This window comes from Antechinus flavipes, chromosome X (genome assembly GCF_016432865.1).
Source record: "Antechinus flavipes isolate AdamAnt ecotype Samford, QLD, Australia chromosome X, AdamAnt_v2, whole genome shotgun sequence".
Classification (NCBI taxonomy): Eukaryota; Metazoa; Chordata; class Mammalia; order Dasyuromorphia; family Dasyuridae; genus Antechinus; species Antechinus flavipes.
In genome coordinates, this window is record NC_067404.1 from 52,641,209 (window position 1) to 52,646,925 (window position 5,717).

Here is a 5,717-nt window from a genome sequence, read left to right on the forward strand (position 1 = left end):
GGGCAAAGAGCTGGCTATTTTGCTCTCCTCAAAGAGGGCATAGTGAACTAGAATCACATCTGTCTGCCTAAATATTGTTAGTCTAAGAAAAATAATGTTTAGGTTCCAGTTGATTCTGCGGTTGCTGCCCCTCATAAGGAGAAGTTGTACTACTTATATCTGAAGACTTGTTTCTTTCTCATCAAATGCTAGTTACATGAAAGATCATAACAAATAATGAATGGTGAATAAACTCATTTATTCATGCAAATACCAAAGAGAGCTAAAAGAAGTCAGAGATATTAGAATAGAATGCAGAATATGCAAAGTGAACAAGCTCTCCCACTGGGAACAGGGAGTGCCTATTCTCACTCCAGGAGAAATTCCCTGAAGTCTCTAGGGAGGTAATCTGGAAATCAGGGGCATGTTGAAGTGCCAGCTCCTATACATGTCTGCTGTTTCACAAAGTCTTTTTTCTCCCTCTCCAGACTTTTCCCAAAAGACAATCTGGAAGCACCTGTGTCCTTTCTCAAGTTGGGAAGGAAGGTCTCTCTTCTTCCATGCCGGTTCTGTTCCTCACACAAGAATTCAATCAAGTCATCTAAGGAGGGGAAAAGTTGGAACGGAATTTTTGCAAGGGTAAATATTGAAAAACTACCCATACATATGTTGTAGATAAAAAGCTATAATAAAAATAATAATTAATTAATTTAAAAAAAAAAAAAGAACACAGTCAAGTCATCCTCCTCTCCACCAATGAGAAGAGCCTCACATACATGATCCAGACTGGAACTCCAGGGCTCCAGGCTATAATCTGCATGCTTTATGCGTTAATTTTGTACTAAGAGGAATGAAGTATGTTTCATTATTAGTTCTCTGGAGCCAATATTAAAAATCACATATTTAACATTAAAAATCACTTCTATACATAAGGGCCTGGGACACCACATCCAGTCCTTTCCCTGTTTATCCACACATGTGCTCAGACTGAGTTCAGCACTAGAGAGAGCCTGATCATATAAAAGAAGACTTAGACTTCTTTTGTGAAATTCTGATTTGCTAAATTTCCATCTAAACAACTTATAGGATATTTTCTTATCTCTTAGGTATTGGCCCAGGTCCAGGGTCTCCCCAAAGGAGAGAGTAAAAGAATACTCAGGTATGGAACAGACACTTATTTCCTTCAGTCAGAAGAAACAATAAAAACCAAGGAGGAGTGTACATTGACAAAAAGACTTAAAATAAGATTCACTTACTTAAATTATAACTACTATTATGCTTTACCTTGAGAAGGAAATAATTAACCCATACCAGAACATAAAGTCTTTTGGATGCTACTGAACAAACACTTCATATTTTTTTTTCTTTGTACTTTCCCTTCTTATGGTAGACATCTTCTAGCAAGATAGGTCTATGATTGAATTCATCTTCCTGCTTGAGTCATCTCTGAGAATGCCAGACAGTAATTCTAAAAGAGAAGAAAGCCAGGGAGGGAGTCATTTCTTTTTGAAAGTTCCATCAGTTTTCCCTGATTGGTGGCCAGGAAAAGGAGTATCTCTTCTCAAAGCATCATGCCTCAGGGCAGCTAGTTGGTGCAGTGGATAGAGTACCAGCCCTGAAGTCAGGAGGATCTGAGTTCAAATTTGACCTCAAATACTTAACACTACCTACCGATGTGACCACCTGGTCAAGTCACTTAGCCCCAATTGCATCAGAAAAAAAAAAAAATCAAGTCCCCTTAGCATTAAGTTACACACATGTGCTTGATCAAAAGTTCCATTACATATCTAACCTAGAATCTTGTAAAGTCTTATGTCTTTTAGTGTTCTATTAAGGTACATTGCCATAATCATGTCTATTTTCCTCCTAGTTCCATTTACTTCACTCTGCACCACTTCATGCATATTTTTCCCCAACTTTCTCTGAATTCCTCATATGCATTGTTTCTTATGGAACAAAAATTTCCAATTCATGAGTATCCACTTTATTTCCAAGGTTTGGATTTTTTTCCTACTAGAAATAATGCTGCTATAAATTGTTTGGTATATATCTACCTCTTGCTATATGGGGCCTTTACAGATTTTAGTTTTTAAATCTGCAAAAGTAGTAACTTTAATTTATTTTTTTTATAAAAACAACCTGCAAAAATTGTGCGGGTTGTTCTGTAGGAATTAATTTTTCTCTATACACACATAAATGGAAAAATTCAGTATGTGCCTTGAGTAGAAGAATGCACCAAGCACTTCTACTGCCCTGACAACTCCTAATAAGTTGATATTGACAAGAAGCCTTTATTATCACCTTAGAAATGCCCCAAGTCTTCCTCTAAAATGAATCAAAAGTCCCAGATTCAGATGATCCTTAGAGCCCTCTGGATTAAGGATGATTATCATAACTTTATTGTTGCCAATTTACCACGAGCCAGAATATGTATCCCCTAACAAGACTCTGGAACCTGTCTCTACAGAAGGGTAAACCAGGAGCACCTTAAGGCTTCAGGGATCCTTGATGAATGACCTTATTTTTTGCTTATCCTGGGTGAAGGGGGAAGGGGAGGAAGAAAAGCATAACAACAATGCATTTAGTCTGCCTTTCAGATTGCAAGTAAAATGCTAATTGTGACCCACACACAAAGTTAGAGACCTGATCAAGTCAAATACTGACTCTGTTCAGGTTAGGTTTGGGGAATATTTTAATGCTCTTGGGTTTGTCTGTTTCAGAAGTATTAGAGAATAAATGGTTGATTTTCATCATAATTAACTATATGTATTCCAAAAATTTTGGTATGTTTTGCATTTCTATATGTGTCTGTATGTTTAATGACTCAAAAATTTAAAGATGGAAAGGGCTTTAGAGGCAAATAAATCACACCCCCTCAGTTTTCAGATGAAGGGCTGAGATCCAAAGAAGCTAAGGGACTTGCTTATACAAGGTCACACAAATCATAAATGGCAGAGTTATAATTTGTACCCAGGTCCTCTGATTGCGTATACGGAGCTTTAATCTGTAGACATGGGTTAATATTTTCCAACAAAAAAGGGGATGTCCAATAGGATACTTCATAACAGACAAAAAATTTGATGTCTAAGTTACACATAAATGGAAATCCCCTCACCTCTCACCATTAAAATTGTCCAGCACTGGGAAGAAGGGGAGAAGTTCAATATAAAGAATGATAAGGCCAGTGACATAGAAGAATCTTCCCAGGTGGGAGACACTAATTAATAGTGTTGTTACTGAGTTGACACAACCACTCACCTTCCTTCACTGAAGGGTAATCATCCTCTTATTTTCCATTGTAGTTCCTTGTTGAGGCACAGTTTCCCCTGTATTTCACGGAGAACATAACCCAAAATTAAGAACCAGTTCTTATTAATGCACTGGACCCACTATTTGCTTTTCATTACTCATGACTAAATAGTTTCAAAATTTATTGCAAATTTAACTATTCCTCGAAAGGAGGAATAGTGTACTACTGACACAATGACAAGTATAGAGTCAAAGGAAAAAATGTGAACACCTGGAATAAGTGAAATAAGATCCAAAAGGAGGAAAAGAAATACAACCTTTGGAGAAGGAACTGGAAGGAGAAAAAAAGAAAAGAAAAGAGAAATTAGTTAGCCTAGTCCAGGTAATAGTGTCTCTAAAAACTAGATTACACACACACAAAAATTAAAGACTCCACAAAACACAAAGAACAGTGTCAAAATATAAAAAGCTGGAAAAATGGGGAAAATATAAGTGTAGGGTATATGAATTTGTCCTTGTAGATTAAGTGTATTCACTGAAATGGTTTGTCTAAAGGGGGTTCATGAGTAGGAAGGGTGAATAGATATTTTCAGCATCTTACCCATTTTTGTCCAAGAGAGAATCTCAGTGACGAAAGCTTTACTGGGTAATGTCATAATCAATTTAAATTGTCATAAATTAATATACAAAGTATTTTTAACTTCTCCAAAGGGAGTTAATATAGTTAACCCAGGTCATGCTAGATTCCTTTTAGGGCCTTAGAGATTCATACAGAAAAGCCACACTAGCCAGTAGATTCAGAAAGTCTGTGGATCCATGTCTTAACATTTTAACTCACAAAAAGGAAGGCATTAAACTTGAGATACCCGTGAGATGACAAGAGAAAGGGAGAGGGCAAGGATACAGCCAGGTCTTAATCACCAGAGAAAGAGAATACAACCAAATCTCCAGAGCAGCAGGATATAGACAACAAGAATTGATTATATGCCAAACACTGTGCTAGGTGCTGGGAATATGATACAAGCAAAAAAGAAAACCGTTCCCTGCACCTGAGGTACTTAAGATTCTCCTGGGAGAAGACAACATATAAAAAGATGCTGAAAAGCAGGGATGGGGGTAAATTTACCTGAACGGGGCCCCGGCACCTAGAAATTCAGAAGCAGAGCCAGAAGAATAATGAAGGCTGTCTAACCCAAGTCCCTCTCCAGAATGAAGGCCTGAGAAGATTTCACCAAAGGGATGTTCCAGAGTGAGATGGTCATGGGAGTTACTGGATCTTCTATAGAGAGAAGGCCCAAGTTGTTGAGGGAAGTTCCCAGATGAGATAACAAGTTGAGATATAATAGTCTAAAAGGTTAGAAGCACAGTCAGCATCACTAATAAAGCAATCATTAAGAAATATTTTGTCCAATTATATGCCAATAAATCAGATAATCTGAGCAAAACCATTGAATATTTATGAAAATATAAATTATCTAGATTAACAGATCAGGAAATAGAATGCCCAAATAATTTCACCTTAGAAAAAGAAATTGAAGAAGCCATTAATAAACTCTCTAAGAAAAAAATACCCAGGGAGATAAATTCATGAGTGAATTCTACCAAGTATTTAAAGAACAACTGTTCCAATATTATATAAACTATTTGGAAAGATAGGCAAAGAAGGATGCCTACAAAACTCCTTTTATGGCATAACTATGGTGCTGATACCTATAAATCTAAAACAGAGAAAGAAAAATAAAGACCAATTTCTCTCATGAATATCAATGTGAAAATTTTGAACAAAATTATAAGTACAGCAATATCTCACAAGGATTATACACTATGATCAGGTGAGTTTTATACCAGGAATGCAGGGTTGATTCAATATTAGGAAAACTGTCAACATAATTGACCATATCAATAAGAGAACCAATAGAAATCATATGATTATCTCAACAGATGCTGAAAAAGCTTTTGACAAAAGACAGCACCCGTTCCTATTAAAAACACTAGAGGGCATAGGAATAAAGGGAGCATTCTTTAAAATGATAAGCAGTATTTGTCTGAAACCACCAACAAGCATTATCTATAATAGGGATAAGCTAGAAACCTTCACAATAAGATCAGGGATGAAAGCAAGGAAGCCCATTATCACCACTATTATTCAAGATGGTATTAGAAATGTTAGTTATAGCAACAAAATAAAAAAGAGATCAATGGAATTTGAATAAATAGGAATGAAGAAACAAAACTTATTTTTTATATCTTTAATATGATGGTATACTTAGAGAACCCTAGAGAATCAACTAAAAAAGAAAACTACGTCAAATAATTAACAATTTTAGCAAACTTGCAGAGTATAAGATAAATCCAAATAAATCATCAGCATTTTTATATGACCAACAAAGCCAAGCACCAAGAGATAAATTCCATTCAAAATAACTGTAAAGAAAATACTTGGGAATCTATATGCCAAGAGCAGTCCAAGAACTATATGAACACAATTA

General features: G+C 35.9%; 1 long non-coding RNA gene across 1 annotated transcript; it reads right to left on the bottom strand.

Moving 5' to 3' along the window:
- Positions 1 to 217: 217 nt before the first annotated feature.
- LOC127542492 (uncharacterized) lies at positions 218 to 4,688 on the bottom strand. Its single transcript, XR_007948687.1, has 3 exons — positions 3,238 to 4,688; positions 1,291 to 1,447; positions 218 to 580 (listed from the first exon to the last, which is right to left on the bottom strand). It is a non-coding gene; the product is annotated as an uncharacterized LOC127542492 (long non-coding RNA).
- Between the last annotated feature and the right edge of the window lie 1,029 nt (positions 4,689 to 5,717).